At 31.6% G+C, this 12447-nt stretch overlaps 1 long non-coding RNA gene across 1 annotated transcript in view; it reads left to right on the top strand.

The window, feature by feature from the left end:
• The window catches only part of LOC105710432 (uncharacterized), a 302331-nt gene extending 298714 nt beyond the window's left edge, over positions 1-3617 (top strand). Inside the window, exon 4 of the long non-coding RNA XR_001105784.2 lies at positions 1259-3617. This is a non-coding gene — a long non-coding RNA (uncharacterized LOC105710432). The remainder of the gene's footprint in view (positions 1-1258) is intronic.
• Positions 3618-12447: the final 8830 nt, after the last annotated feature.

Raw genomic sequence — 12447 nt, forward strand, 5'->3', positions numbered from 1 at the left:
CCCTTAGAGAGGACAATCTCCTTGGTTTTGTGGTAGCTGGAGGGCAGTTTATGAGTGCTCCTGCAGAGAGAGAGCATGTCCTATTATTTGTCTCTTTTTCTAGGACTTAGAGTAATAGGACTATGACATCATTCATATCTTCTAAGCCTGCCTCAGTCTCCTATAAAAATTATAGTGTTAGGATTATAAATATAGGTGTCAAAAGCCAGACACACCAAGTTGTAATTGTTTCCCTGCTTATGTGCTGATTGACCCTGGACTTCATTTTTATGACACTCAGATTTTTCATCTGTAAAATTAAGCTAATAATGCTAATCCTATACAATTTTTTTTTTAGTAAATAAGATAGCATTTATAAAGCATTTCTCTTAGAGCATGGAGAAGATATATATTAAATATCATCTTTATTATTCTCTGTGTAACTGAGATCCAGTTCTTTTTCTTTATTTCTGAGCAAGAAACTGGAAATAACATTATGAAGCACCTGCAATAAAATCAGTATCATTTTAATAATTTAGATATGTGAATTAAGTATTATAACAAATCTTTGAAGTAATTTTATTATTTCAAATTTTTATATGAGGAAATCAGGGTGCTAAGAGTCCCATAGCTACATAGGTAAATCAGGCCCTTTCACCAAAATATGTAACTTCACAACTCCTGGTCTTCCACACCATGCTTCCCTTCCCCCATTCTCTCCCAGTATGTATATTTAAGACAAGATGTATTTTATGCCTTGGAGAATAATTTACAAAACTTAGAGCTGTATATAAGGGACTTTTATTACCTTTTTATTCTTCACCTCTTTTGGCATTTAAGAGAGCATCCATTTTCCTCCAATGATACTTTTACTACTGGCAAGTATATTTATTTACATTTTAATGAAGGCTCCAAGTATTGAATGCTTCTTTTTGTAATAAAGAAATTCAGGTGAAATAATATTTATATGATTGTTTTAAAATACTTTCAAGGAACATCTCATCTATCAATCATTTTATCTAATTCTCACATCTATCCTGTAAAGTAGGCCCAGAATATGTAATTCAACTTTAAAGAGTGGGATTGAAAAATACAAGATACAGTAAAATCAGTTAGTCTAATTTGATAGATGTAACTAAGGACTTACTGAGAATCAAAATCAAAGCAAAGGTATATTGTATGCTAGTCTTTAGATGAATTAACTTGTGTTAAGTGTATTAGAGGTGGTCTTCCTAAACAAGGCCGTGTCAAACAATGAAACACTGTTTTCCTTTTTAAGTAGGTACGTTGGAACATCCAAACAACAGCCTTCTACCATTTATTTGCAGTTATAAGGGTTCTTTAATCTATTAGTCTGAATTCTCCAACAAAAGGTGAAGAGAGCTGGTGGAGCCTGGGAAAACCATGAGTCTGCAATGAACATTTGACCCCTGTGAAGGAGAGGAGGAAGGCAAGAAGGCAAGAAGGCAAGAGAGAAGTGAGGAAGGCAAGAAGGAGGGAAAGAGGAAAGGAAGATAGATTGTAGGTTTTTTTGCAGTTCTAAGAATGTTTGAAGAAGCCTGATGAGGAGCTAAAGCAGAGTCAAAGTCTTCCCTTAGATGCTTTAGAGGAGTCCTGCATCTCCCAGCAATAGACTTGCCTTACTATCTTCAGTGTCCTCCTCAGTCTTGTTGGCTGGTTGAAGCCCTTAAAAACCATGGCTTTGGTTCAAATGAGATGGATTTCAGAGCACTGCCGATTGGACCAGCGATCACTTACACTTCCTGCAGTGGGGAACCTGAGAGGAGGATTTCATGGTCCTTACAATGAGCATGGCCGAAATGTTGAAAGTCACCTCATTTTCCTTGCTTACATGTAGTACTTAAGAGATTTAGAATCAGACGGAAATGAGATTCTACCATTGTGTCTTTGAGCAGTTAACTAAGCATTCTATGCTGGTTGATAGCAATCTGTAAGAATATTTTGACTTCTGTCTCTACATCTTTCAAGTGTGAGTAATAAAACCGACCCCATAGGGTTGTGACAATCAGAGACAGTATGTGTCCAGGACTTAACACTTGTTAGGTGAATAATAATAGCTATGATTACAATTGAAACTCTCATAACCAACTTCCACCTTCTTTCTCTCCATTTACTGTTGCCTCTTGCATGCTGAATACTCCAATATTATACTTCTCTCTAAAATGCCACAAATTTAGCTATTATATAAAGACCAAGGATCTTTTTTTCCCATATACCATAAACCATGTAATTGGACAATTTAATTAAACTCTGTATAAACTGGTTTGTTATTATTGTGAAAACGTAGTTATTCTATTTTTATTAAAGTAATTAATGCTTTGGAAGGCATTATAAAGGTGTCTCTAAAAACTGATTGTGAATTAGTAGAACCAAAACATCCAAAAGATTTGAGATAAATAAAAGCCTAGGATTCTGAATTTGGAATGCTTCACAAAGATCTTTAATTTCTCACTTCACTTAAGAAAACAAAGGAATGAACAAAACCTAGAAATCGTAACAGTGTGTTCTAGTTGTCCTTGTGAGACAGATCTTAAGGAAATCAGTAGCCCATGCCCGAAAGCCTTTTTTTCCAATAATGAATGTACTCTATTATTTTCAGTTAAATTAAGTGTTTATTGCCTGCATATATTGTTTCTAATATTTTTTCATGAACCTCAGATTAAACTGACTTCTATCAACAGTAACAACTTTATGATTTTGTTGCATAAAAGGGCTTTTATTCTATTATAGTTTACCCCAGTACAGCCATTTATAGAACAAGATTGAAAACACCTGCCTGCTTCAGGTGGTTGCTGTAAGATGAACTGAGATTGCTTATATAAGAGCATTAACTGCTGTATCTAGAGCAAAGAATATGCACAATAACTATTCATTTTGAACCTTCCTCTGATTCTTCTCTTTCTTTTTCACTTCCTTTTCATTTCTTCTATGCTTCTTTTCCCCATCATTCCTTTCATTCTTTCCAATGCTCTCTTACTGGTTTTGCTGAAAACACTAATTTCAAAAGTTTAATTCTACCCTAATTTGGTTTTCTACCACAATGGTGCAATCAGAAGGAAATACTGATCAGATTAAATTGGAAATGTGGTCTCCCATTTAAATTAAATACCACATAAAAGCACACTCACTCTTTCATTTCCTAATGATGTTCAATAACTTCAAAATTATATACAGAATTTTTGGTGCTTCTTGATGAATTTATGGGAGAAGGGTGTAGAACACCAATTTCCTTTTAAAGGTTTATAGTTTTCAAGAAACAACTTACTTTTATAAATCTAATTTTGTAGCCTTAAGCACTGCTTTGGAGAAAGTGTTTAAAATTAACAAGTGAAATTTATGTAAAAATCAACATTTAGAGCACATCTATGGTACAATTTATTAACTAGCTTTAAAGAAAATCAGGCCCATTAATAATCTAGTGAGATTAGTGTGTGGGGGGAGATAACCTTTAAAAAATTCACCTTAATCAGTATTAAAGGCATTTTGTAAATATCTTCTTGGAATCGAGGCATCTAGAAAGAACTCAAACATATGGATGAAATGCAACAAAGTTAATTTGTGTCATAGTCATATAACTGAAATTTATTTTGCCATAAAATACTTAGAATGTGATTAAAGATCATATTTCTAACACATATAACAACAGGCCTTTGCTGGGGCCTGTAGAATTCATTGTGATAAATACCTTAATATCTTATGTGATAAGAGTATACTATGAATTTTATGAATTTTTAATATATGTAATATATATATGGCTTACTTGATTGCATTAAAATATTTCTTCTGGTGGCAACTCGTCCTTTTGAGAAGAAATTTCTGAACAATGATATTATCCAAGGAAGTGAGAGGCCATCAGTTTTAACTTCCAATGTGTTGGGTTTATATTGCATTGTGCCATTAAAAAGCCATTTTCTCTCTGTGATTCTGCGCCTCCTAATAGGCAGATATTAGGATATTTATCTACCTGGCAATATTCTCAGCCAATATTTGTCAGTCTTACTCTGCACAATTACAGCAGAAAAGGATTGGTAAAGAAAAGGGAACAAAAAGTAATGGACCTCAAAAAAAGTAAATATGTATGCGACAGAAGAGTTCACGTTTTCACTTTTCTATACTTTTTTGCTTACTTTAGGCATTTCTTTCATATGGTGAAATTTCTTAACTATAACACATTGTTTCTTCATCTATATGCAGGATTATTTTATGAATGGCAGCTTACATCTCTTCTTGTGAATGGGAAATAGAATAAAATGCAAAACAAAAAAATCATTGTAGGGTTTTATTGATTTAAAAATTCATCTTCTGTCTTGAAAGTCTTCACAGATTTAGGATGCTTAGATGAGTGGAAGAGTGATTTAAAAAAGTTAACTTGGATATATCTTTTGGAACTTTCTCATATGATTTTATAATTTTAATTACTGTTCCCTCAGATCATAATGCCATGGAAAAAGGAATATTCATGATCATTATCAAGGCACATGCTATTAGGCATAAGACATCTTTCAAAGTCATAAATGTCATTTAACAGACCAATGGAATAGTTTAGCTTGGATATTCCAAAAAGAAAGAATTGTAGCCAAGTTAATGGCATGCCCCAAACTAACCATTTAAGGCATATAACATTGTAGTTCTTTATCAAATAGGAGAATTAGAATGTAAACAAACAAAATGCATACATAAATATTCTCCCATCCTGAGGAATTTAGCTTATAATATAAAATAAAACTGTCTAAACAATAATAAAAGTTTATAGATTTATAAAAGTAAATTACCATTTAAAGCAAAGGAAAAATAATTACATTGTCTTCTTATGTCACAAAATAATGAAAAAAGTCTAGACATTAAGGTAAAAGTCCTACAACCCTACTATTCTTGATATAGTAGATATTTGTGTTCAAGTTAATATATAGTAACATATATAGGGGTTTTTTTAATTTTAATTTTTTATTTCTTTAATCAAACTGTAATATGGTAAAATAGTATGGCCTTTAGAGACAAATGGTTTCATATTTGGAGTTGTTTAAAGTAGCTGAGGTCTAAGATATTTGGTGGTCTATACTGCTATTACGAATAAATAAAAAATATAAGGACAGAAAGAAATAGAAAGTTAATTGTCACAAATATAACATCTCAGGGCTATGCCAGGTAGGCAGGGAGGTTACTGCATGTAGTCAGTAGAGATTTATATGTCTTTACATTCAATACTTGACTTCAAGTTTGCTCTGCACATCAATATATCAGTCAGCCACCAATGAAAACATATGAGGAAAGTTGAATGGGCTAGGCCAGTAAGTGACATACATCACTTTTGCTTACATCCCATTGGCTTTATATCATTCAAAGAACCACAGCAAACTCTGAGGAAAGCAGAAAACAATACACAGCCCAATGTGCAGAATCTCTATTTGATGCATAGTCCTCACTGTTAGGTCAGGGTTTGATGGCTACTTCTGGTCTCAGTACATTTAAAACGAAAAGACAGGTCTTCTAAACCTCTAAACTCAATATACAGAAGGGAATTGGGGAAAACATAACCATACAGAAATAAACAGGAAAGGTAAGAATGGGAAAACACTGAAAACTGTAAAGATGAAGAAAAGAATGATAGAATTTTGTAGGACAGGTGTTATAAAATATCTTACCCTTGCAATGAAGGAAATTATTCAATTAGAGCATGAATATTGTCTCAGAGAAACGTTAGTGTTCTCGGTGGCTGCAACATTGTCCTCTGAGTAATTATTCCTTGTTTATTAGTCCTCATGGCCACATCAGTGGTAGGTGTTAAGAATGTAATTTGCTTAGGGGCTAGTACAGCTTTTACGCCATGCTTTCTGCTGGTGCAAACTTGGAAGCCCAAAGTTTGTTTACACCTTAAACAATTAAAAACATTGTGGGGGGGTCAGACTTCTTGTTTCTTTGGCAATATAATATACCTTAAAATCATGACAGATAATAATCTATTTCCTAGTAGTCAGTTTTAGGTACTGGTAACTCACCCTGACTTCTCTCCCAAACATACTTCTCAAGTTGCTTTATTTTTGCCGTTTGTTGCCCTATTACTTTCTTGCTCTCACTACTTAATTATAACCAGAAGTAGAACATGTAGAAAGAAATAGTCTTAAGTGAGAAGATAAACCCTGTATCTGATATTTACCACAGATCTAAATGGGATTTAAGAAGCCTTAATAGAACTTTGTTGCTCAAAGCCGTTTTCAAATTTATCTTCTAGTCTTTAGGGTCCATCATTAGCTGTTTTTGCCAGACTTTTGAGAGACTTATTCTTCACTTTGCAAATGTATCAGTATTTTCTTGAGCTCATCTTTATATCATAATATGATAACAAAAGCAGCAAAGGCATCTACACTCACTAATAGTTTTCTTTTTCCAACTACATTTTCCTAGAGCTGTTGGTACATGGAGTGGCTTTTATGTTTTTCCAGTTGAAAGTTTTGTAATATATTTGCCATTGTATAAGATGGGTCTTCAGATTTCTAACCTGTAATGTTTTTCTCTTATTGGCTGCTTCTTAATCATTAAAACAAGACCACACAGTTTACATTATTTTTACATCAGCATTTTACTATACCTCCTCAAAATAAACCTCAAATGTAATGCCTACATAAAATAGAAGTGTAATTCTTGCTGACTGATCCTCAAGAGTTGCTGGGCATGGTGGGAGGGGGACTACTTTTCTACTTGACATTATTCAGAGATTGAGGCTAATGACATCTCTGCCATCGTAAACGTGGTTTTTAGAGTCCTCATAATCAACATCATTTCAATCAGATACAAGGATTAAGAGTAGAAGTATACTCCTGGAAGATTTTCTGGGACATACATGAAAATGATCCATTATTCCACTCACATTCTAGATAGAATAGCATGAAGTAACATGGTCACACTTATCTTAAAGAAAAACTTGAATATAGCGCATTTGCCTATAAAGAAGAGAGAGCTAGTGGTTTCTGTAACACTGATTTTGTAAAGTAAAAATTAGAATTATAGTAATTGCCTGGGTGAGGTAGCTCACACCTCTAATCCCAACATTTTGGGAAGTCAAAGCAGAAGGATCACTTGAGTCCAGGAGTCTGAGACCAGCCTGGGCAACATGACAAAACCCTATCTCTACAAAATATACAAAACTCCGTCTCTACAAAATCAGTTGGGCATAGTGGTGTATGCCTGTATTCCCAGCTACTCAGGAGGCTAAGGTGGAAGGATGAATTGAGCCTGGGGGATTGAGGCTGCAGTGAGCCATGATCATACTACTACACTCCAGCCTGACTGACAGAGTAAGACTCTGTCCAAAAACAAACAAACAAATAAACAAATAAAACCAAAGGACTGTAGTAATTAATTTGAAAATTTAAAAAAATGTTACTAGGGTTAGAAATAATGCATATGCATATGGCATTATTATGTACTCCAGTAATACTGTGTTTAGAAATAATGTCATTATTATTACCTAGGTTATTGACTGTATTTTATCACATCCAATTGAGGCATTCATAAAGTCTCAAGTTAATGGATTCTTCGCTGTGTAGTAATATATTATATGTAGATATAAAATGCTTGACTATTAAATTAAAATTTCTTCTGTTCACTAAATAAAAAGATGGAATTGGGTTCTTTAATAACAAACCCACAATGGAAACAAGATAAAACTTTATCCTTTCCTTATTTTGTATATCAATAAATTTTAAATGAACCAAATACTTAAAGTAAAAATAACATGTAAATGTTTTATAGGAAATATGAGCAAATACTTTGTAATCTATAATTGTAAATGCTCTTTTCAAGCATATATGGAATTTGTACTAGACAAATATATAAAACTTTTATATTAAAGAGATAATGGATATTATTCAGTCTGGTAAACATAAAAAATAAGAAATACAAAAAAAAAGAACAAATGAACAGAGCCTCAGAACCCTGTGGGATAGCCTCAAGTATATATATATACACACACACATATATAGAAAGGCATAAAGGAAAAAATAAGTATTTAGAGAAACAATGAAGAAAAATGTCCAAAATTTGTTGAGAAACATTAACCTTCACATTCAAGAAGCTCGAGAAATTTCATGTAGTATAAACTTAAAGAGATATGTACATACATATATCATACTCAAACTATCAAAAGCCAAAAACAAAATAAAAAATCTTAAAGGCAGTGAGAGAATGGTCACTTGTCACTTACTAAATATCTTTAACAAGATTAACCACACTTTCTCATCAGAAGCAATGGAAACAAGACACATGAAATGGCATATTCAAAGTGCTGAAAAATTAAAGACTGCTAACCAAGAATTATGTATCCAATAAAACTATTCTTCAAGAAAAAGGGGAAATTAAGACTTTCTGAGATAAAACTGAGAGAATTCATCACTAGCAGACTTAGACTAAAATATATACAAGAAGGAATCCTTTAGACTGAATCAATGTGATATTAGTTGGTAACCCAAATTCACATACAGAAATAAAAAGCCCCATGGGAGACAGAAGTTGCATTGAGCTGAGATCGAGTCACTGCACTCCAGCCTGGATGACAAGAGTAAGACTCCCTCTCAAAAATATATATATATATATATATATATATATATATATATATATATATATATTATATTGTCATATATATGTATATGATCATATAAGTGAACTTTAGTTGCAACTCTATTATTATTCTATATAATAAAAGACAAATACATAAAAATACTCTGTTGATTATATATAAAGTTTAATTTGTATGACAATAATGACACAAAAAAAGACGAGTAAACAGATATATGAAGCAAAGTTTTATCAGCTGTTGAAATTAATATGGTATAAATATGAAGTAGATTGTTTGCATTTAATGTGTTTAATCCCTAGAGAAATAACTAAAAAAACATTTTTTAAAAATGAAACAACAGAAAAATTAAAATGGTAACTAGAAAATATTTACTTAACACCAAAGCAGGCTTCACTGGAGAAATAGAGGAGCAAAAAGGATATAAGACATAAAAAATATCAAATATTAGAGGCAACTGCACAGTATAAGTAATTATATTAAAAGTAAAGGGACTAAGGAGTCCAATAAAATGGAAAAGATTAGCAGAATGGATGTAAAAATCATAATCAAACTATATGCTGTCCAAAAGACACACTGTATGTTGAAATATACAAACAGACTAAAAGTAAAATAATAGAATAAGATACTCTGTGAATAGTAACTAATTGAGACCTGAAGTAGGCATATCAGACAAAATAAAATTTAAGACAAACTATTACTTTAAACAGTAAAGAGCATTTTATAATTACAAATATAAATGTATATTTACCTAACAAAAGAGACCCAAAATACATGAAGCAAATATAGACACAATAGAAGGGAGAGAGAGACAAATTAACAATGATAATTGGAGATTTCGATACTCCACATTCAATAATGGGTAAGACAACAAGGCAAAGGAATAATAAAGAATAAGACTTGAAAAATATTATATATTTGTGACATCTAACAGATAATTACAAAACTCAAAACCTGGGCACAGTATAATATACATTCCTCTTAAATGCACATGGAACATTCTCCAAGATAGACTTGTGTTAGGTTATATACAAAAAATCCCAATAACTGTAAAGTGGTTGAAATTATATGAAAAATGTTCTCTGACCACATGGAATCAAGTTAGAAATCAACATAATTAAGATAATTGGGGATATTCACAAATATGTAAAAATTCACAGTACAGTACATGTTTCAGTGAGTGATAGGTTAAAGAAGAAATCACAAGCTAAAGTACAGAATGCACTAAGATGAGTGAAAGCAAAAAGACAATGCTACCACTATGGTATATAGCAAAGACAGTGCTTAATAGAAAATTTAAACCTTTAACCACCTATATGGAAAAGGAAGAAATATCTAAATTCAATGATCTATACTTCCACCTTAATAAAACAGAAAAACAAGCACAAACAAATTTTAAAAATCAAGTGTAAAGCAGATAATAATAAAGACTAGGTGAAAATAACTGAATAAAGAATAGAAAAATAATTAAATGTTTATTTTTTCCTACAATATCAACAAAACTGACAAACCTTTAACTAGATTGACGAAGAAATAAGGACAGAAGACCTATATTATTAATGTTAGTAGTGAACGAGGGAACACTAAAAAAGTAAAAAGAAAAATAAGGAATAATATGATAATTCCATGCCAATAGATTGTGTAACCTAGATGAAATGGATAAGTTCCCAGAAAGACAAAAACTTCCAAAACTGTCTCAAAAAGAAATAGAAAATCTGAATAGACTTGTAATAAGTAAAGAAGTTAAGTTAGTAATAATAACAACAATTTTAAAAACATACTGTCTCCAGATTGCTTCACTAATGAATTATATCAAACATTAGAGGATATAAATTATTTTAAAAACTAGAAAAGGAGCTAATACTTTCCAATTTGTTGTATGAATTTAAATCTATTCATTCGTTTTCACCTATTGATACCAAAACTTGTCAAAAACATCACAAGAAAAACACAGATCAATATTTCTTACAAATATAGATACAAAATCCTCAGCAAACAGCCCAGCAAAATTATTTCAGCAACATCTATAAAGAATCATATGACACGATAAAGTGGGATTTATCCCAGCAATGCAAAATTGGATTAACATGTGAAAATCAATCATTTAATAGACCATATTAACAGCATAATGAACAAAAATCACACGATAATCTCAATAGCTGCAGAAAAATTATTTGAAAAAAATCCAATATTCTTTCATTTTAGAAGCATTCAACTAAGTAGGAATGGAGAGATGTATTCTCAACTTGGTAGGGGCTATCAACACACTCCCTACAGCTAACATCATACTTTGTGGTGAAAAACTAAATGATTTTCCTCTAATATTAGAAAGAAAACAAGGAAGTCTATTTTTTCTACTTCCATTTCAATGGTGTATCTGAGGTTCGATTCATGTCATTTTGGCCAAAGGAAAGAAAAGACATCCAAACAAACAGGCCAGGAAAAACAAAAATTATCTCTATTCACAGATGATATGATTTATATATACAAAATCCTAAGGAACACATGCATACACACACACACACACACACACACATGCACACACACACATATGCACACACACAATCCATGCATGGATACACATACATACACACACACCAAGTGGAACTTAAAAATGAGTTCAGCAAGGTTGTAGGACACAAAGTCAGTATTCATTTAAAATTGTATTCGTATATACTAGCAATATTCAAAAGTAAAATTAGGAAAACAACTTCATTTACAATAATATCAAAAGGAATAATCTCAGGAATAAATTTGACAAATTAACAAGAGGAGTGAACAATTAGTATATTGAAGCTACAAAATATCATTAAAAATTAAGACCTAAATAAATGGAAGAATCTCATATACATGGATCAGAAAACTTAATATTATTAAAATGATGATACCAAATTGATCTACAGATTAAGTGTAATCCCTGTTTAAATCCAAGCTTCTGTTTTACAGAAATTGACAAAATTATATTTAAATTCACATGGAAATGCAAGGGGTCGGGCCCAGAACTGCCAAAACTATCTTGAATAACAAATTTAGGGCATTTGCACTTAAAACTCACTATAAAGCTATAGTAATCAAGACAGTGTCATACTGCCATAAGAGTAGACACATAGAATAATGCAGTTAGAATTGAGAGTCCATGAATAACCAATTACACTATGGTCAACTAATTTTCAACATAAGTGCTAAGAGAATTCAGTGGGAAGTTAATATCCTTTTCAACAATGGTCCTGGGAACACTGTATATCATCATGTAACAGAATGCATTAAATCCCCAATTTCAAATCATACACAAAATTTAACTCAAAATACATATATATGTAAATGTAAAGGTTAAAGTCTTAAAATTCTTAGAAGTAACTCTTACAGACTCATAGAAGAAAATCCTAAAAGATGCTGAAAGTACGAATGACAAAATAAAAAAAATACATAAATTTAATTTCATCAAACATTTCCTAAGAGAGCAAAAGCTTGTGCTTCAAATGATTTCATCAAGAAAGTAAAAAGATAACTCATAGGGATAATTTTAACAAATTAACAAGAGAAGTGTAAGATTTGTATACAGAACCTACAAACCATTGCTAAAAGAAATTAAGAAAGACCTAAATAAATTTAAGATTTATTTTTATGGGAAATATTTGCAAATTATTTAATAAGAGACTTGTAACTAGAATATATTGTGAATGTATGCAACTCAACAATGAAACGACGAAATTTAAAATGGGAAAAGATTTGAACAGACATTTTCCAGTAATGCTATACAAATGGCCAATAACACATGAAAAGATGCTTAACACATTAATTGTTAGGAAAGACAAATAGAAAGCATAATTAGATACCATTTCATACCCACTAGGATGGTAATAATAAGAAAAGATGGA

Source organism: Aotus nancymaae, unplaced genomic scaffold (assembly GCF_030222135.1).
Source record: "Aotus nancymaae isolate 86718 unplaced genomic scaffold, 86718_ANA_hifiasm-v0.15.2.pri h1tg000007l, whole genome shotgun sequence".
Lineage (NCBI taxonomy): Eukaryota > Metazoa > Chordata > Mammalia > Primates > Aotidae > Aotus > Aotus nancymaae.